Here is an 11,514-nt window from a genome sequence, read left to right on the forward strand (position 1 = left end):
TAGATACATTTCCATTTCTTCTAGAATCAAATTGTGAAGGAGTGCCTGCCCATCTCCACCCTTCACTGCTATCAGCAGTTTGTACCACTCCACATGCAGGTGATCAGTAGCTTCAGGGCGCTTGTGACCGGCTGAACAATAGATGGAGTGAACGTGATAACATGACAGTGGGAGGTGTACTAAGGCTGTTTCCCAACTGCTGTGCAACTTCTTCTACTCTTAGAGCTGAGATTTTCATGAAAGCCTTATAGTCTGAATTCAGCAGCGTAATAGGACGGAATGTATGAAGCTCTGTGGTTATACTAAATAAGCAGCTACTTATGTTATGCCATCTATTAATGAAATAACTGCACTTTCACAATTGCTTTATTAACCTTCCTGCTTTCTCAAATTTGCTTGAAAATGCATGATCTTTCTTCTCTTTTTTCAAAATTTTCGGGGGAGATGGGGTTCAGGCTCGCTTGCTGCGCTCGCTCGCTACAGTGCAGTATGCAAATCAGTTTGCGCCTACCACTTTCAAATGTCACCAGCCGCCCATGATTTTACAGATGCAAAAACACTATTAAACTATTAGATTTATCTATGTTTACACAAAATTATTTTCAACCTTCTCACAACATAATTTCTGAAGCAAAATCCAACAGTATAGCACAGATAAGCTAATTTCACACTCAAAGGAAATGTATGACTGCTCTTTATGACCTCAAACTAGCGAACACAGGCATATTTGCCCAGTCAAAGAGGGGATGGACTAGGAACAAAAGAATATCGGCATAGGTTTAAATCAACAAGGAGACTAATCCACAAACCACACTTTTGGGGACGTTTACAATTTTGAGTACGTTTTCAAATTTATGGTAATCATAAACTGCACATTTGTCGTAACTTATACTTCTGTAGCAACTTACGCGTTATTAGTAAGTCCGGCACTGCACATGGCCAGCCACTGGTACTACTGCACAGTCTCATAGAAAATGATGGCAGTAGGGACTCAAAATAAAAATGTAAATGTTATATTTAATGAAACAATTAGCTAAAACTATAAATTAACGTTAAAAAATATAAAATCCGTACATATTTATCCACAATTTATATTTATTTATATTTTTTACTATTTTGAACAATTTAATTTAATTTCACATTATTTTCAATTGAGTTTTATTTTAAGTCCCTACTTCCATTATTTTTTATGGAGGATGATGGTTTATTACCAAATTAGTTATAATTAAATAATAAAAATGTAGGGCCTACCCACCTGATGACATTTCTAGATTTCATTTCTAAATAGATTCAGCACTCTTAACAACTTCAAAGATATGTATGGTGTGGTCTCTCAAAGGATAAACTAGCAAACCATTTCATATGAAAGGCGCTCCACCAAAACAGACTCCAGTGTCGCTAAAAATGAGCTGCAAACAGAGTAACATGGGCCTTACCTAAAGTTAGTCTCTTAAATATCTCTTGAATTGTTAAGGCTGGAGACTTAAAGTTTTTACTGTTTCATTTATATTGTGCTATAATTCTAGGATGTGTTTTAAAGTCTTATTTATTTCTAAGTAAAAACGCTGACTGTATGTATTATTTATGTGTGTGTTCTTGGGAGCGTGTTGTGGGATTTTTAGCATGTCCTTTTTAGTGCTCTTTAATTTCATTACTGTTGCTGGCTCTTCATTCTGCAGTTAGCTTGCACTTCTACAGACCTCACAGTCTTCCAAAAGTCTGTTACTAATGATAACACTCATTGGTAAAGCCAATAGGGCATTCCTTTGGTAGCTATTGGCTTTTCAAATGGTTTCCAGCAAGATAATTGTGACTGGGGTGAATGTTTGAATTGTTCAGCATTCGGTCCATCACTTGCGCTTTTTGCTTTTGTGGCCGAAGCGTGAAGGGTATGCCCAGACATGGGTCCAATGCTCACTGCGCCACTAGATTCAAGATAGCCTTGCAGATGAAGGGATGATACCCAGAAAGTGGTCCTAGGATATTTGTTTTCCGTCCAGGGACGACCTGGCTTGGCAGTTTGGGCTTAACTGTTCCTATGAGGAGCAGGTTCAAGACAGATTTGCATATGGCTAGGTCCAAACTGGGGTGGCATCGTGAGCAAAAGAATGATTGATTAAACCCAGATCTTTGTGACTGAGGATGAATGTTGGCATTGCTCAGCATTCTTTCCATCACTTGTTCTTTTTTGCTTTTGTCGCCAAAGTGGAAAGGGTAAGCCCAGACGTGGGTCCAATGCTAACTGCGCCTCTGGATTCAAGCTAGCCTGGCTGATATGGGGTGATACCCCCAAACCAGTCCTAGAATGCTTGTTTTCGGTCTATGGAGGACCTGTCTTGGCAGTTCGGGCTGGACTGTTCCCATGAGGAGCAGGGTAAAGACTGATTTGCGTATGGCTAGTTCCAAACTGGGGTGGCATGGTGAGTAAAAGAACGATGGATAAAACTCAGTTCTTTGTGATTGGGGTTGAATGTTTGCATTTTTCAGCATTCCGTCCATCACTTGTCCTTTTTGCTTTTACAAATTACCCTATGCATTTTTTTCCTTTTTCGAATTAGCTATCCAAGTTAGATCAGTGAAAAAAGTGTAAATGTGATTTTTGTAATCAGTGGGAGCACGCAACATAGGGGTGGGAGACACACAGAGGGGACTGGGAGTTAAACACATGAGCACTGATGGGGGAGCAACATGGAGTTTGTGAGTGAGAGGCAGATACAATCAACCAGATAAAATAGAGAGCACGATAGAGCACTGAGGTAGGATGTAAAGGTTTGAGAGAGACAGCAATGTAGGAAAAGCACAGAAGAGTGAGCGCATGACAGGGTGGTGGGGAAAAGCACAAGATGGGAAAGAGCACCATGGAGCATGAAGGGAGAAGAGGAGAGAAGCACACTAAGGAGACAGCTGGAAAAAGCATGCCCTCTTGTGGGTTGCTTAAGACAAAAGGAAAAGGTTGTTACCTTAATATGAGCAGTGGAACGACACAAGTAAACGGGAAATGCTCCAATGCAGGGTCAGACATAAGATGAGGAAGGCTAACTATCAAATAGTAAACAGGTAAATGAGAATGACAGTAAAGCCAACCAATGGTAAGGAATGGATGGGCTGCAAGAACCCCTATATTCTTGGTAAGTCTATAATATGTCTGCTGCTAGGGCCAACCTGAGAAAGGCTATCTCACTTGCTATGAAGGAATCCTTGATACAATAGTCACAATGATTATTCAACTAAAGCGATAATTTCATGATATCCAATATTTTTCATACCCTTGTACAATGTTGTTCCATAAAAGAATCTAGGCCACATGTAAGATGTACGTTACAGTTGACTTGCCTCCTAATTCACTAATGGCATTGTCATCATGGTGCAGTGGAGGGGCATTAATAAGTCTAAGTTCATGTTTAAAAACTGCCACTTTTAATAAAGGCCTCTCGATACAGTGATGTAATCGAATGTACTAAGTTGAAACACTCCCAAATGTTAAAGAAATACACTTTTTTGAATTTTTATGTTTTTATCATATTTTTATATGGTGTTTATTGCACTATTTGTGTGGCAAACATTTTCAGGGCTCAGCGCATGCCTGGGCTCTTTGAGCCTACACAGACCATTGGCTGGACTCTCTCTATTTCGTTGACTCACCATCACTGTGCTCTACATCCTTGAACCCGGATGCTGCAAGAAACACGGCCACCTTTCACCTGAACAGTGAATGACCTAGACTTAAACATCAGAAACTACAATAATTGTGCAGGTGAGGGCAGACAGGTATGGGAGGTGGGTTATTGCAGAATTTCACTCTATGGCAAGGATTTTTACATTGTGCTCTGCTTATGGGTACATATCAGATGATTAAACAACAAGGGGTGGTGATGGACAGAGTTTCTGAATTAAGCAGAATACTCTCACCCAGTCAAGAGATCAGGGCTAGATCCAACACCGTTTTTTAGCTCACTGCACCATCCCAGCTCAGAACCTGGCTATATGCAAATTAGTCTGTTCCTGTCCCAGTGCATGATGGGAACAGGGCAAACCAAACTACAAAGCCAATTCTTTCACTGGGAAGGAAACAAGCTTCCGGGGACCGGTTTCTGGCATTACAGCCGTCTTTCGCCCGGCTTGCTTGAATCCTGATGGTGCAATGAGCAAGGGACTCACATCTGAGTATACCCTTCCACGCTTATGGTGGACAAAATAATTAAACAACAAGGGGTGGTGATGGACAGAGTTTCTGAATTAAGCAGAATACTCTCACCCAGTCAAGAGATCAGGGCTAGATCCAACACCGTTTTTTAGCTCACTGCACCATCCCAGCTCAGAACCTGGCTATATGCAAATTAGTCTGTTCCTGTCCCAGTGCATGATGGGAACAGGGCAAACCAAACTACAAAGCCAATTCTTTCACTGGGAAGGAAACAAGCTTCCGGGGACCGGTTTCTGGCATTACAGCCGTCTTCGGCCCGGCTTGCTTGAATCCTGATGGTGCAATGAGCAAGGGACTCACATCTGAGTATACCCTTCCACGCTTATGGTGGACAAAATAATTAAACAACAAGGGGTGGTGATGGACAGAGTTTCTGAATTAAGCAGAATACTCTCACCCAGTCAAGAGATCAGGGCTAGATCCAACACCGTTTTTTAGCTCACTGCACCATCCCAGCTCAGAACCTGGCTATATGCAAATTAGTCTGTTCCTGTCCCAGTGCATGATGGGAACAGGGCAAACCAAACTACAAAGCCAATTCTTTCACTGGGAAGGAAACAAGCTTCCGGGGACCGGTTTCTGGCATTACAGCCGTCTTCGGCCCGGCTTGCTTGAATCCTGATGGTGCAATGAGCAAGGGACTCACATCTGAGTATACCCTTCCACGCTTATGGTGGACAAAATAATTAAACAACAAGGGGTGGTGATGGACAGAGTTTCTGAATTAAGCAGAATACTCTCACCCAGTCAAGAGATCAGGGCTAGATCCAACACCGTTTTTTAGCTCACTGCACCATCCCAGCTCAGAACCTGGCTATATGCAAATTAGTCTGTTCCTGTCCCAGTGCATGATGGGAACAGGGCAAACCAAACTACAAAGCCAATTCTTTCACTGGGAAGGAAACAAGCTTCCGGGGACCGGTTTCTGGCATTACAGCCGTCTTCGGCCCGGCTTGCTTGAATCCTGATGGTGCAATGAGCAAGGGTCTTTGGACTGGGTAAGAGTGGTCTGCTCAATTCAGACACTCTGTTCATCACCACCCCCTTTTGTAAATCGATTTTGGCCACTATAGGTGTGGCAGGGTATACTCAGACATGAGTCCCTTTCTCACTGCTCCATCAGGATTCAAGCAAGCCGGGCCGAAGAGGCTGAAATGCCAGAAACCGGTCCCCGGTAGCTTGTCTCCTTTCTGGTAAAGAATTGGCTTTGTAGTTTAGTCTGCCCTGTTCCCATGATGCACTGGGCCAGGGACAGACTGATTTGCATATAGCCAGGTTCTGAGCTGGGATGGGGCAGTGAGATAAATAACGGTGATGGATCAAGCCCTGATCTTTGGACTGGGTAAGAGTGGTCTGCTCAATTCAGACACTCTGTTCATCACCACCCCCTTTTGTAAATCGATTTTGGCCACTATAGGTGTGGCAGGGTATACTCAGACATGAGTCCCTTTCTCACTGCTCCATCAGGATTCAAGCAAGCCGGGCCGAAGAGGCTGAAATGCCAGAAACCGGTCCCCGGTAGCTTGTCTCCTTTCTGGTAAAGAATTGGCTTTGTAGTTTAGTCTGCCCTGTTCCCATGATGCACTGGGCCAGGGACAGACTGATTTGCATATAGCCAGGTTCTGAGCTGGGATGGGGCAGTGAGATAAATAACGGTGATGGATCAAGCCCTGATCTTTGGACTGGGTAAGAGTGGTCTGCTCAATTCAGACACTCTGTTCATCACCACCCCCTTTTGTAAATACATATCAGATGATCCTGGGTTATTCAACTGGCTTTCCGATGAATTAGCATTGTGGCCATTACCTAAAATCTTTTGTGGGGACTTGAATATTAATCTGCCAGCAAAATGGTCACGCAAGGAGTATTATAAGTACTGTGGAAGGAAGCCTAAGGTATTTCAATCTCTTAGAGGGATTTCTAAAGATCATAGGCAGATGGAGGTCTGGCAATAAAGGAAGCCTAATGAACAGGGAAACACCTTTTTCTCTGCACCACATTAGTCACATGCTTGATTATATTTGTTCTTTGTCTCCCATTCTTTTGTGCAGGAAAGCAATATTGAAATCTCTCCCTGTGTCATGTCTGATCATAACCCCCTAGTGTTAGAAATGAAGAATGTGGGTTTTGTTAGGAGGAGAAGCTATTGGAGCCTTGAGCGAGCACTGTTAATCAACGAGGAATATCTGCTCCACATGAGGGAATGGATACCAATATTCATCAAGAAGAACTTTGGGGGCACCCCCATTGGATTTTTTTTAATATATATTTTTATTTATTTTCCATAACAAACAACACATCGGCAGTTAAAGCACTATAATACTGAGGAGCACACCACCTGATACATAGCTCTTTGGATGTAGCGGCCATTTGGGCATATTGATACAGTATAACATCTGATAACTTTCCCCTTGACACAATCTGCTGTCAGATAACATCTCCAGTTTACATTCCTTCCATAACATTAATCATAATTCTGCTAAGCAAGGGAAGTACTCCTAGAGTCTTTGAGCACCCCATCCCATTCCCTCCCTAGCCCATGCCACCGGTGGGTTCACAAATGATATAAACTGTAATCTATCCATTTCCTTAATGTTCCTAATTATGTTGCCGCCTCATTCTCTCCAATTCCCTAGCCTGATCTAGGTCAAACACAGAGTTGCTTCCGTGTCACCTGGGTTTACAGGTACCCCTATGTGCTAATAGCTCGGGGAGAGCCCATCCATGCGCCCAGTGACTCATCATCGACTCCGGGTCAGGCAACGTCAACAGCGTGACCAGGGCCTCCCACGCCTTTGCAGTCTCCAATGCTTTCTCATTATTAGTTCTCCTAGCTTGTTGAAAGCGGGTCACACTCTCACTAACTGCCCAGTTTGTGAATTCCGCCCTCCAGCGCTCTATGCTGGGTCCCAGTTTGGCCTTCCACTGCCCAGTTAGTTTCCTTTTGGCTAGCAGCAACCCCAGGTGTAAAAACGTATTTGTTACTTTCGTCCGACCGGAAGGGGAAACCAGTGCAGCAGACACGCTCCCAGGTGGGGTTCCAATTGCCTATCCGTAACTCCGCACAGCACCTCAACCACCGCCTGCCAGTACGTACCCAGCTGCGGGCAACTCCACATCATATGGACAAAGTCCGCCGCATCAGATTGACATCGGGGGCATCAGGCCGTATCTACGTTAAAATATTTCTGTATCCACGCTGGGGTTAAATACGCTCTATGTAATATGTAAAGATGAATACGTTGGAATCTGGCATTATGCGTGCTTTTCCATGCTCTTTCTACTATCTTAATCCATGTTGCTTCAGGGATTTCTTTACCTAGGTCTGCCTCCCATTTCGCTTTCAATTGAGTCAGCGGTTGTAGCCCTTCTTCCGCCATCCGCCTATATAAGCACGTTACACCCTTAACCGTCCCTGCCACCATCACAACATATTGACATGTCAACGACGTCTGTGGTTCCAACAAGGCCGCATGCAATAAAAAGTCGACCCTGGGAAGATCATATCTGTCCTGCAATGCCTGGGACGGCAGGAGGGCTTCCCCCTCATACAGATTCCCAACCATTTGCACCCCCCGCTCCTCCCACATCGCTAGCGCGGACCAGCCCCACCCATACGGGAAGGCCGTACACACGCCCAAAGGAATCTCTGGTGCATATGGTCGGGTAATTCTATCTCTGCACAAGCTGCAGTTTTAGCACGTTCTCAGTGTGCGCTCCTCATGGGTCAACGAGCTTATCCACATCCGCTGACAAAGAACAATGAAGGATAAGACATGGCGTGGGATCCATTGGGACATCCGGGCCCCTAAACTCCCTAGCTATCGCTTGGGTAAGCCACTGCAACTGAGTGGCCAAATAATATAATTCAAAGTCTGGGACCGCCCATCTACCCTCCGCTCGGGGTCGCATCATCGTGGCTAGTGCCACTCAATGTGTACTGCTCTCCCCAATCATGGACCGGAGCAGTCTGAACACCGAGCCTGGGATCCACATCGGAAGTGTCCTACAATAGTATAACTGCCTGGGTAGGGCTACCATCTTCAGGAGTGCCACTCGGCCCACCACTGACAGCGGCAGTGTGCTCCAGAATGCCATACTCCCCTTAATCCCCCGTATCGCTCTGCTCACATTGCGCTCCAAGAGGTCCTCCTGCCTGTGGTAGATATTGGTCCCAAGGTAGGGCAGGCAACGAGGCTCCCATCTTATTCCACCCAGGGAACCAGGATTCCCCATTGCCGGTTGCACCGGGAACAGGCAAGTCTTCGCCCAGTTCACTTGTAGGCCGGATACCTCACCAAACCTACACAGGAGTTGTGTTGCCCCACTTAAGTTCTCTCCCAGGGCTGCTAAAAACATGAGCAAATCATCAGCATATAGTAATATATACTGCTTCTCCCCGCGTAATGCCACGCCAACGTAATGCCTCCCCAACCTGGCTTGTGCCGCTAATGGCTCAATTGCCAGTGCGAATAGCAGTGGGGACAGTGAGCAGCCTTGTGGCGTTCCTCGCCCCACCGAGCAACTCATGGATATCACCCCCCCCGTCCGCACTCGGGCTATTGCTGAACTGTATAAAATCCTGATCCACCTCTAGAATTCCTTTCCCAGACCCATCACTCGCATTACTTGGAATTGAAACAGCCATTCCAGACTATCAAAAGCCTTTTCAATATAGACTGAGAGAACTATTGTGGTAGGTAATAAGCCATGGTCTGCTCCCAAATTCGGAGCAGTCGCCTTATGTTAATGGACGTGTTCCGTTTGGGGTTGAAACCCGCCTGGTCCCTATGAACCAGCTGCACCATATACGGGAGGAGCCGGGACGCCAAAATCATACTAAAATTTTGTTAGTCAGCAGTTAACATTGAGAGAGGGCGATATGCTTTCATGTCTGGTGACTCTTTCCCCGGTTTCAAAAGGGGAATAATAGCATCACGAGTTGTCATTGGCAGCTGCCCCACTTTCCATGCCTCCTGGTACAATGCTTGCAAGCAAGGGGCTAAACTATCCACGTACGTGGAATAGAACTCTATGGGTAGTCCATCCACCCCAGGCGTTTTATTACGCGCCATATGTTTGATTGCGCTCCTAATTTCCACAAGCATGATCTCGCAGCCCCAACAAATCTTCCTGCTCTTTCTCCAGAAACGGCAAGGTCACTTCCTCTAAAAAATCCCCTATGTCGTCTGCACTCGGTCCCAGCTTACTGCCAAAAAGCTCAGTGTAATAGTCCATACACAAGCCATTTATCCTGTTGTGTGTATAACATGTCTCCTGTTGGGGCTATCAATCCCAATATGGTTGTCTAGCAGGGGTTTGGATTAGCCAGCCACGCCAGCATAACACCTGACTTGTCTCCCTCAGCATGGACTCGTGCTCTGTAGGACCTGTGGTCAAAAGAGTGGAGTCTCTCCACGTGCTCCGCCACCGCTTCCCTAGCCTCCAAGATCTTATTTTGGACTCCCGGATCCCCGGGGTGGGCTTTCTCTGCCCTACGCAGCCGATTCTCTTCCGTTTCTAAATCTGCCAACAATGTTTTCCTTACCCCAGCCATTTTACCTATACAGAGGCCCGCACTACTACTTTAAAAGTGTCCCATTCAACTGCTGCTAATGTCGCCCTCCCCTTGTTCTCAGCAAAGTACCGGCTAATGCCAGCCCTCAGGTCCTCATGGAAGACTGGGTCCTCCAGCGCTTCAGGCCAAAGTCGCCAGGTCGGAATCACCGCCCTCTCTAGAACCCATCTTAATCCCACCAATAGCGGGTTATGATCTGATATCGTCCTAGATAAGTACTCACTGTAAATCACTTTGACAGGAGTACACAACATCGCGTCAAGCCGCACGTGCAGATCATGGAGGCCCGAATAGTACGAATAATCTCGCTCCTCCGAATGATGGGCACGCCACGTGTCCACCAACCCCCATTTACGTTGCCATGCATTTCTTGCCTTTGATGATAGCTTATGGACTGGAGCACCCAGAAGCGGAGGATGGGACCTATCCTTCTCTACATCCAAAACGGAATTAAAGTCTCCTCCCATTATTATCGAGCTAGCCAGGTATGGCGCCAGGCTCCCGGACAGTCCATCAAAGAAGGATATTTGGTCTACATTGGAGTGTAAATGCTGCACAGTGTCACCTCCCCCTGTTAAGGCGACCCCAGCACAACTATAAATCTTCCCTCTGGGTCCACTAGCTGTTGCGTCATCTTTAAAGGAACACACGCTCTGACCCAGATCAAGGCCCCCCTGGCAAAGGCAGAATAAGTCGTATAGAATAACAGCCCCCTCCATCTGAGTTTCAGTGCTACCCCCTCGGCCCGATTAATGTGTGTTTCTTGGAGGAAGGCTATGTGTACCCCTCGCCGAACCAAGTAGGCATGCACCTTATATCGTCGCTGCATTGAGCGAAGCCCCCGCACATTCCAGGTAACACATTTCAAATCATGTAACGTTCCCATTGTGTGGCCAAGACCTCCTAAGCACACAATCCCCACATAGGAACACATTGGTGGCCCTAACTACCCCATCCAAACCCCTAAAACTGCCCCAACTATCCCACCCCAGAACAGGCACTACAACACTAGTACCCATCGAAACTTGTAGGCAAATTGCTCCTCCAATGAAATCCCCTAAGGAGCTATACCCACCCAAGAATAGGGAAGTGTGCCAGAAGGACAATCCCCAGCATGCGACCCATCTGCGCTCCGCCCCCATGAGAGCCAATCTCCCCCAGTCGAGGTTGCAATATAACAGGACCACCTAATCGCTTACCCAGCCGGCCTTGCTAAACCCCTCCAGCCACTAACAGTCAATCAACAGCCAACTAAATCTAGAGGGAGCACCCGAGGGCCGTGTCTATCTCTTCTCTCAGCCTTCAGCCCCCGCACAGCAATCTGCAGTGTTACCCATCTACAATCTCATCCGCAGTCCCAGCCGTCACGTGTGGCAGTCGCCAGCTGCCTGCATCCGACTGTTCCTCATCCGTTCCCTTAGAACCCTTTTCTGAGCCCGTCTCCTCCTGGGATTGTAGTTTGTCCTCTCAGGAAAAGGCTGTGACGGCTAGCAATACAGCAGTGCGTTCCTTCTCTGTCTGTGATTCCGTTGGCCCCCTGGACCACAGGGCGTTGGCGCCGGATTGGCCGCGATCTGTGCAGCCTTGGTTCCTCCGTTAGAGCTCTCGAGCCGTACCCCGCTTCTCCAGTGCCCGCTTTAAACCGCTCAAACCAATCCCAAGCTTCCTCTGGGCTGTTGAGGAAGATCGTCTTATCATCCATAGTGATCCTGAGGCACGCCGAGAACATAAA

This window comes from Lissotriton vulgaris, unplaced genomic scaffold (genome assembly GCF_964263255.1).
Source record: "Lissotriton vulgaris unplaced genomic scaffold, aLisVul1.2 SCAFFOLD_1048, whole genome shotgun sequence".
In the NCBI taxonomy this organism is placed as follows: Eukaryota; Metazoa; Chordata; class Amphibia; order Caudata; family Salamandridae; genus Lissotriton; species Lissotriton vulgaris.